Here is a 10770-nt window from a genome sequence, read left to right on the forward strand (position 1 = left end):
TAGGTATATCTGACCATATGTTAAATTATTATGTAGTAGAGGTTTGCACTTAAGCAGACTATCTGCCAAAGGGCTCATTTTCTGCATCCAGGTTTGGGACCATTTAAAATTCATGTGTATATTTATTTGTTTTCAACTTGGCCTAATTCCTCCCAAAACTGAAACACTGTATCACTTCACATGGAAAATTAAGCCCCCTGGAATGAATAAAAACTAATTCACATTGTTCTGTGATACATCAAATCTAGGTCACCAAAACCTGAAATTATTATAGGTACAGCCAATAAGTTTAATGTATAAGTACATGGAGATACCAAGTTATGCAAGGATATCTCTTTGATTTCTGGTGATCTTAGAGATGAGACACCTCTCCACCTCCATGACATTTAAGTTTCTGGAAAAGAGAAACCTCTTTGTTATTTTTCATCCATCCCGGGTATTTGGCACATAACAAGTACTTAATAAATGTTGGTCAACCAATCTGTACCCCAATCAGACAGACAAACAGTTCTGCCCCAGTCCTTCTACGAAAAAACTGCAAAGGCATCTGTTTTCCTTTATAAAGGACCATAGCTAAGAGTTAGGTAGTCATGGCACACTGGTCTACAGTGCTCAAGGGTATCCATAATTTGAAATTCAAAGGCTCTTACCTGAACCCAGGAAAAACCTCTATAGTTCCCTGAACTTTGGAAGACATGAATGCAGAAACCCATGAAAGAGAAGTAACTCCACAAGTCAGAAATGCCTGGTATCTTCTCCCTGTACTAACTGGGAGTGGAAAAGGAAATAAGGCTTTTCATCTTGCTTCTCACTGATCCTCTGTCTCAAACTGTCCCCTAGGAAGGATGGCCTTTTCATTTTGTTTCTTTGATTTTTTTTAATCCCAAGAGAATTCTTCTTTCAATGTTTATTGACACTTCAGTGAGTTTTGAATGGCTCTTACCATTTTTCTGCATTTGGGCAGTGACAAGTCATCCTTCTGAACATCTGTTTGACTTTAGGCATATGACATAATTCCAATGGCTGAACCAGAATTAAAAGCTTAAATGGCAATATTTATAAAATGCTAATATGTATAAAATGCACTCCTGCTGTTTTTCAGAAAAGGGTCTAATCAATTTGCAAAAGCCATTACTCACACAAGAAACATATGTCAATTTAGATTGTTCTTAATTCCAGAGTCTACTATTCTTAGGTAATTTATGTAAAATGGGTATTAAAATTACCTGGAGCAGGAAAAAACAGCCTGCTCAATTCTACCTCTGGCCCTGAGGAATGTGCACTCAACAAGCATTTTCTAAGCATCCACAATATAACAGGGCTAGGATCTTTGCCTTCCTGAAGACCTCAGAAACAAATGCAAGCAAACGGTCAAGATTTAGCCAACAGAGGCCATGGTAGAGGATGTGCCTGGTGCTAAAGAATGGGGCTAGAGGATGGTGTGCACTTGAGGTAAGAGGCATAGGTCAGAAAAGCTTTCTGGGCTAGGCATTTCTGGGCTGAGTTTTAAAGGAAGCAGAAGACTAAAGGCAAAGGAAATTGAAGCAAAGAAAGCAGCCTATACAAAGGGCCCTGGGAGTGCTGGAAATTTGTTTCTGTATTTCCAAAGGGGCATTCTCTTGTGTTCACTCTCTGCATTGTCCTTGAGCTATTCAAAGGAACATTCAAAAATGTTACAGCGCTGAGAAGGGGAACCTTCCAGGCCTGAAAAGAGGGAGAGTGGTGAAAGAAAAGGCCATCCACCTTGTAAGCAGCATGAAGCTGTGAGTAGTTCTCTCCAACACTCTGCACATGGGGAATCACCTACCTACATACCAGAATCTCAGATTTATAAACCCCTATAAGTTTTCCACCCAGATTCATTCTAGTTCATCAGGCTCTTAGGATTTTGACCATGGCCTAATGGGGTATCTAGAAAGACAAGATGCATCAGTGACTACTCAGTGTGACCTAGTCTCGAGGTTGGTATAGCAGAACTCAGTCTGTGCCTCAGTGAGAAGGAATGGGAGATGAGGCAGAGGGAGATAAAGTCCACTCTAGTAAGGAGAAAAAGACAGAGCCACAGTTAGCCTGAGGCCAGGAGAACAAAGAAAATTCACCCTGAAAACTCACCCAGTCCACTCCCAGGAGGCAGTCTGACAGGGCACGTTTATCATTCACCTTAATTCAAATCAATTCTGATTTGCAGGAACATCAGCTGTTTGAAGAGATAGGTGACTTCGCCAATACATTCTTGCTTATCTTTCTCACCGACTAAATTAGTAAATCTAACAACAACAACAACAACAAAACTTTAGGGATTTGGTAAGGAAAAATGTTTGAATGAAGTCATATAGATCAAAAAAGTTTGATTGAAATGCTCATTGTTTATTTATATGTGTGTACAGCCACACAGATATAGCATTTTCTGACTTTATAGGAAACTTCAAGTTATTCAGAGAATGAATCAAGCCAGACATATTAGGTACTAAAATGTGATACACTAAAAGTGAGGAAAGGATTATTGTTAATATTACTACCACAAATATTTCACAGCAAGATAGATACAAATTTTTAATTTTATAGTATTATTCTTGTACTGGTGGCTTTTAGAAAACTTCAGAGGTAAGAATTGCCCAGATGCTACCCAGCGTCTACAAGGGCAAACACATCCAGGTTTGGGTGGATTTTATATGAATCTCCCTAAGATCTAAGGAACCATTTTTAAAAAGAGCATCTGATACTTTCCTCTGGAATTGAGAATTCCACATAGAGGTGAAACCAAGCCTTGAGGGGCAGACCAATACAGAAATAATGCTTTCATTGCTATATCCCAAACACCTAGAACGGTGCCTGGCACATCAGACCTACTCAATAAACACCTGTTGAGTGAATCAGTGAATGAATGAATGAATGAATGAAAGCCTATTTCTGACAAACTCATGCATCACCATCATAGTGCACTGGACAGTGCCTTCCAGACCCATGTGATGTTTCCTATGCCAAGAATACCCTTTTTCCCAGATTTCCACCTGGCTGGCTCCTCATCATTGAGGTTTTTGCCAGCAATTACCTCCTCAGAGTGGCCCTCCCTGACCACAACATTAGGGGGGGAAAAACTGTCCCACTAGAAGTTACCAGCTATCTCCTTCTCCTATATTATCTTCTTCAGAGAAATTATTACTCTCATAAAAGACATTACTATAATGAATTGTTTTTCTATGGCTGCTGTAACAAATTACCACAACCTCAGTGGCTTAAAACAACATAAATTTATTATCTTACAGTTCTGTAGTTCAGAAGTCCAACATGGGCCTCACTGGCTAAAATCAAGATGTTAGCAGGGCTGCCTTCCTTTCTGGAGATTCTAGAGGAGAAATCTGTTTCCTTACCTTTTTCAACTTCTAAAGCCCACTTAACATTCCTTGAAACATGGCCCCTTCCTCCAACTTCAAAGCCAGTCACAACTGCATCTCTCTGACCATTCTTTCTTCGTCCCACCTCCTAACCACAGCCAGGAAATACTTTCTACTTTTAAGAACCTCTGTGATTAGATTGGGCCCACCAGAATAATATGTGATAGTCTCCCCATCTCAAGGTCCTTAACTTAATCACATTTGTAAAGTCTCTTCTTCTATGTAAGGCAACATATTTACAGGTTCCTAGAATTAGGATGTGGACATCTTTGGGGAGTCATTATTCTGCATACTACATATGGCAACCTTTTATTTTTTGTTTACTACCTGATTCCCACAGGCTTTAAGGTCCATGACAGCCAGGGCTTTGTCTCATTTGCTACTGTATCTGCAGCACCTAGAACAGTGCCCCACACATGTTGAGCACTTGGTATGTATTTCTGCATTAAGTGAATATCCCTCTGCATGTGCAATAAATTGTTTGTTCTGATGTTTCGCTGCCCCATAGTCTTCATCCCACTATGAAGTACTTATGATCCACCTAAATCATCCTCTATATACTTGTAATAATGCATAATTACTCAGAATTCTCGAAGAGCTAAAATAAGGCTAGAGCATTTTTGTTCCTTTTTTGGTGTCTCACATCCACTTATTCACTCTCAATAAAAAAGCAATTGTAGAATTTATTAGAATTAACTTTACCAGCATCCCTCTTCCTATAGCAATTTCTTGCTACCTAAATGAGAATGTTTTAAGCAATCATGTAAACATTATGGAAGATACAAAGACTTAGATTTATAACCTTTTCTTTCCAAACAAGTACTTTATGGCAGTTTGTCCAAAAGGAGATGGATTAATAAACTGCAATGCTTCTAACTCACCAAGGGCAATGTGGTATTGTTTAAAGGATATCAGTGTCAAAGATACTGATATCTTTGGTTTGAGTCCTAGCTCTACCATTTTCTAATTGTGTACTTCTGGACAATCTCCTTAATCACTAGCCTCAGCTTTCTCATCCACAAAAATGGGGCAAATAGTACCTCTCAGAGTGTGCTGTCATCAGGAACTAGATAAGAAGATATATACCAAACACATATGTGGTACCAACCAGGCCCTCAGTAAGTATCAATTCCTTTTCTCTCTTCCTTACTGATCTCATACTCCAAAAGTTTGGTGGATGGGAGAAAGGAAGCTGTGAGAACAAGCAGAAGAGGGAACAAAGACAGTTGGACAAAAGCAAGGAAGGAAAGCCTGCTGGCAGCAAGTTCTATTCCATCTGAAACAGCAACCTGTTTCAGATGGAAAAGGAAAAAAAAAAAAATCACCTGGATCTAAATACCTGAGTTTTTTCTCAATGTAGTATGGGAGAGGAGGGCTTCAGCCCGGCATTCAAGTCTACCATCAGCTAATCTTCCCTAATTCCATCAAAAATGATGCACTTACATTCTCTCTGCAAAGAGAATTCAGGGGGCGCCTGGGTGGCTCAGTCAGTTAAGCGACCGATTTCAGCTCAGGTCATGCTCTTGCAGTCTGTGGGTTCAAGCTCTACATCAGGCTCTGTGCTGGCAGCTCAGAGCCTACAGCCTGCTTCATATTCTGTCTGTCTGTCTGTCTCTCTCTCTCTCCCTCTCTGCCCCTTCCCCGCTCATGCTCTGTCTCTCTCAAAAATAAACAAACATTCAAAAAGTTTAAAAAAAAGAGAATTCAGGACAATTTTCCATTAAAACAAATGAAGCATTGAAGTAATTCAATGTTTGTTGAAAGATTAATTGGATGACAGTCCACAAGGATTGTTATCCCACCCTGTCCAACTAGAAAATAAATGTTTTGGCAATAGCTGAAGCATCTGCCTTCCAAGTACATTATAAAGTCTTCATTCATTTTTAAGAGAAAAGGAAATAAGATGAACTATTACTTTGGTGTGACTCCTCCCCTATCATTTGTGATATCTGCCCCACCTGGAATGTCCTACTACTCTTCCCTATCCCAATCCCATCTTTCAAGGCCTAGCTCAAATTCTTCTATTAAACTTTTCCAGACCACCCCCAGCCCTAAATGTCCTTTTCACTCCACAATTCTTTAGCATTTACTATCTCTACTGCTGATTTCCAAACCTGGCTGATCATCAAAATCTCATGGTTCATGAAATCAAGCCCCACGTTGGGTTCTGTGCTGACAGTGTGGAGCCTGCTTAGGATTCTCTCTCTCCCTCTCTCTCTGCCCCTCCCCTGTTTGCTCTCTCTCTCTCTCTCTCTCTCTCTCTCTCAAAATAAATATTTTTTTTAAAAAAGGATAGGCTAAAGTATGCTACAATAACAAACACTACAATACGTTAATGGTTTAACATAATAAAGTTTTACTTATTGCTAATACAAAGCCCCCTGCAGGTCTGGATAATTTTCAGTGCTCTTTGTTCCTAGCAGGAACTCAGAGATCCAGGCTAATGAAACCTGCATCATTCTACACCTGAACTGTCCAGAATAACTGGCCTCCTTAATTGGTATAGCAGAAGAGAATGCTGGAGGCTCTAGCACTGGCAATTAAGTGCTTTAACCCAAAAGTGATGTATGTAACTTCCACTCTCAACCCACTGGCCAGAATTAGTTATACGGTGCAACCAACCAGAAGAGGCTAAGGAAGTGTAATCATCCCAAATGGCAAGAAGGAGAAAACAAGATATGGATGAGTCTCTTGCACACCTAAAATCTTTTTTAAAAATAGAGTTTCAGGAATCACATCCAAATCAAATCCAAAACTCTGGGAGTCGGTCACAAAAACCTGTCTTTAAGACCCCACTTTAAGAATCCTTCATTCCTATCACTTATTTTATCTGCCATTCATTTGTCAGTATTTTATTTTTTCACGTTCATATATGCAAGGTCCTTGAAAACAAAGACTACATCTTTGTGTAATTCAGACAATTTTTATTAGTCATGGTGACCAAAACTGAATGTGTCTGACATTTTAAAAATATGGGTACTTGGGGCACCTGGGTGGTCAGTAGGTTGAGCCTATGACTCTTGGTTTCGGCTCTGGTCACAATCCCCAGGGTTGTAGGACTGAGCCCCACATAGGGCTCCATGCAAAGCACTATGCACAACATCTTATACATAGTAGATGCTCCATAAAGATGTATAGGCCAAGTGATTTGTGTAATTAACAAATAAGGAGAAAAAAATAGGTCATTAAGTGGTATATTAAATCCTGAGTATTGTACCAAACTAGCAGAAACAAGTTACTCAGGGACTACCATGAGTCTGCATTTAATATATTTTCCAGAAGCAGTACAAAGTCTGTGTTCTTGAAATAAAATAAAATTGACCTGATGTCTTTAAAGGGTTTCCATACTAGCAATCTATTTCTTTAGACAGGCTGTGGCATGAACTGCTTGCGCATGCAACAGTGGTGTCCACTAGGGACATGTGATATTTGGGAAAGCTGTTCTACCCTCAGCTCCTTTGAAGAAGAGTTCTGCCAAGTCTCATTGTTTTTCAGGAGTTAAATGTGGAGTCACACCCCTCCTCAACTACTCTAAAGAGGAAGCAGAATTTTTTCAATAAACTGCAAATTGGCATCCATTCATAGGAGACACGTCACTACCATTTCGGCAGTGTGTGCATTCAGGTGTTCTGTCTGAATTGAGACTTTTAGGCACTAATAATAATTAACTACTTTCTTAGCAATGAAAAAAGTCTTAAATGCCTATTTACTTAATGGTCCCCTAGGGTGTCTTTGTTTTGAATGGGATAAAAAAAAAAATCTTAGCTGCAAAATAAGCAGGTGATTCTAATCAATAAAGCCAGAGGACTATATTGATTACAAGAACTCCATTCTTTAGTCATTAACCCTGTGAATTCTCTACACAAGCAGGGTAGGACTACTTCTACCCAACAGAACATAGAAAGGCTCACTGAGAAACTGGAATCTCATTTCGTGTCTTCCTCTTAGCCTACAGGGCCGATTTAGGTAGTCCATTCCACAGGCTGCACAGTGGGAAGAGGACTCTTGTGGCCCTCTGTAAGTAGGGTGTGTGCTTGTAAGTGTTCAGGGTTTTATTTTCTCACTGGTAGTAATGGATTTGTTGACAAAGCAGTAAGCCTAGCCTGGAAATTTCTTCTGCAGGGGCAGAATATTTCCTCCACTTTTGGTGATTGTCAACATTTCTGCATTTCAAAGAGAGCATAGACATAAGACATAGCATTGATTTTATTAGTGAGAAACAGCAGCTAATGTGATCCATGGAATGTACAACAGGCTAAATCAGGCTATATTCTCCAGTCTGGTTTGAGTTGCAAAGCTTAGGTTCATTGGTATATGTTATAACTGAACTGAGCATAGTTGCCAATCATTGATTTTCTCTGAAGTCCCACAGCACCTCGTAACAAGGAATGACACACTATATACATACTCCAGCAAGATTCAGGGGCTGTGGGTTCAAGTCCTGACCTTCCCACTAAAGAAGCCAAGTTATTTTATCCTTCAGGACCTATTTCTACACCTAATGATGGATTTGGACCAGATCTGTGCTTTACAAGTTTTAATGGGAATATGAATCACTTGGGGATGTGGTTAAAACGCAGATTCTGATTCAGTGGTTCCAAAATAGTACTCAAGATTCTACCCTGGTGAAGCTGAAGTTTCATGGACACACTTTGAGAATTAGACACTCTATGACATCTGAGGTTACTATGCTCTATGAACTATTGATTTCCAATGGCGTCAATATGTTTCTACCTTGTGCTATGGGTATTTACGTAAATTCCTAATTAAACTTCAAGCTCTGTGATAGTGGAAGGTTTCTTGAATTCTGTGTTTTCTCTGTATACCCTTGGCTGCACAGTATTGGGCACAGAATAGCTGTCCAATAAATATTTGCTAATAAATTAATGAATAAGAAAATTTTATCTATTTAGAATCAGGAAGCTGGGGGTCACCTGGGTGGCTCAGTCGGTTAAGTATCTGACTTCAGCTCAGGTAATGATCTCACAGTTTGTGAGTTAGAGCCCTACATCAGGCTCTGTGCTGACAGCTCAGAGCCTGGGGCCTGCTTCAGATTCCGTGTCTCCCTCTCCCTCTGCCCCTCCCCAACTCACGCTCTCTCTCTCTGTCTCTCAAAAAAAAAAAAAAATAATAATAATAATAATAATAAAGAATCAGTTAGCTGGAAGGATGGTTGGAGACAATCCACTGTAACACTCTCATTTTATCCATAAATCAAAGACCCAAATTACTCAGGACCTCATAGTCAGTTTATGACATGGTCACAAATAATCCTCAACCTCCATCTCCCCAAATCTACACTCACACAGCACCATACACCTCCTGATCCTCATGCAGTCATATTTCACTAAGGGTTAATCCAGAGACTATGAAAACATTGAAATCTAGTTGAACTATAATATGTAAATCTATCTTGCTTCTACCCAAAAGACGGTAACAGAGAGGTGTAGGGAGGAAGACGAGATCAGGAAATGAATTTGGTAGGAAGCTATTTATGCTCTCAGTTCCCTCCTATTTTAAAAGACAGTGTTTGAAGGAAGAGTCTAGAGAATATTTAGCTTGACAGATTCAGATCATAATAAATTAGCTTCTGGATATGACCAAATTACCAAACTGGTACCATGTAGCCTCAGCAGACTGACAATTTTCCTTCCATCCATGGTTTATTCCCTTTCCTCTCAGGTACATGAGCATGGGATTCACTGACTTTTTGATAAAGGAAATGTGCTAAATTCCCATGCTACAGTGTACAAAAAATTACTGCTGTGGTGAAAATTATAGTAACTATTACTCATTGAATAAAATTTACAAAAATATGGGATGTACGAAAGGGAGCTCATGTTAAGATTAGAGCCATAAGTAAGGAAAAATCTTAACAACTTGTTCTGCCTACAGAGAAAGGGCATTGCTGGCAGGGTTTTAAGCATGGGAACATCATGCTTAAATCTGAGTTCTCCAGAGAGAACTCCAGCAGAATGGATAGAAGGGAAACAAGGCAGGAGGCTGTGAGCTTAAATAGGAAACTGCTGCAGAAAATCTGCCAAGACACATGAGAATATGAGCTCAGATATTGCTAGCTTGGATAGAAAGACAGGAATTTCACAAAAGATTTGAGGTTATCCCCTGTGAAAACATAGGAACATATTATGGGTGGGGCGGGTAAGATTAGAAAAATCCAGACCAGAAATAGAATATACATGAGATTGGGAAGCAAAGTCAAAGATGGAGTGTAAACCATAAAGTTCTAGATAGCTGTTACAGGCTGAAACCCAAATCTGGCTTTGAGTATCCTGAAAACCAACAGGAAAATAGGGTAAGGCATGGGTGGTTTTTATTGTCCAAATAGACCAAAAATATAAAATACCTTAAAAAACAAAACAAAACAAAACAAACAGCTCTTTAAACGAAACAGAGCCCTTCTAATCACTCAGTAAGAAGAAAAACAAATTTCACATGACATTTCATATAGAAGGTAGCACAGGATACAGTCACATGTTCTCAGGAGTATCCTAAGTATAAGTGTAGAAGTGATTTAATAAGGGCATTTCTATAGAGGGCCTCAATGAAATACATAATAAGCATAGAGAGACCTCATCAAGGCAATGGTACATCAATAGTTAACAAGGAAAAGAATAATCCAAATGACTCACCTCCAGATCTTAACTAAGTGGCTGCCATTTCTTGGTCATAGCTTCCGCTCAAATTCCTGACAATGACTCTGAGAGATTTTTTGTTGTTTTGTTTGTTGCTGTTCTCTAACTACTTGACAACGGACCATTATGATAACCCCAATTGCTATAACCTATTTTGCCCTCATAATTGGTCCACTTCTAGGAGGTAGTGGGCATTTACCTATCTTAGCTTTAAACAGGGATTGGCCTGGTTTAAGGCAACACAGGAACATTTATCAGGTCTATTTCAAGGCATCTGTGGTCTTTTTCATATTCTGAAAAGCAGATGTGATATCCAAGTCCCTGTATGTCAAGGCTGCCTTGGTTCTGTTTTCTCAGGAGTCTCCAGAGAAGTTACCTTTTAAATCCCCAATAGGGATTAATTAATCTATCACAGACCCTTAAAATCACTTTCTATTTAACTGAAGGAAGAGACAGAGGAGGAGAAGGAGGGGAAGGAAGGAGAAGAAAAGAAAAAAATACTGGAAAGGAAAAAAAGAAAAAGAAGCAAGAAAGAGGAGCAAAGGAGAGGGAGGAAGAAGATGGACCAGAAGGAGAATAAAAGTTTGCATTTCAAAGGCAACGTCCCCAGGGAAAACCAAGGAACCTTTAAAGTGAGGGTAAGGACAGGCTACTTTTACCAAGGAAAGATGTTTTGCCAAGCTTCCCTGAAAAGGAGAGAATGGGCATCCTTTAGATAGAAT

The 10770-nt window shown here is 39.5% G+C and overlaps 1 long non-coding RNA gene across 1 annotated transcript; it reads right to left on the reverse strand.

Annotated features, from left to right (window-relative positions):
- Positions 1-326: 326 nt before the first annotated feature.
- Positions 327-10134, reverse strand: LOC122239225. Its single transcript, XR_006218180.1, has 4 exons — positions 10046-10134; positions 2113-2267; positions 651-768; positions 327-394 (listed from the first exon to the last, which is right to left on the reverse strand). It is a non-coding gene; the product is annotated as an uncharacterized LOC122239225 (long non-coding RNA).
- Positions 10135-10770: the final 636 nt, after the last annotated feature.

This window comes from Panthera tigris, chromosome B3 (genome assembly GCF_018350195.1).
Source record: "Panthera tigris isolate Pti1 chromosome B3, P.tigris_Pti1_mat1.1, whole genome shotgun sequence".
In the NCBI taxonomy this organism is placed as follows: Eukaryota; Metazoa; Chordata; class Mammalia; order Carnivora; family Felidae; genus Panthera; species Panthera tigris.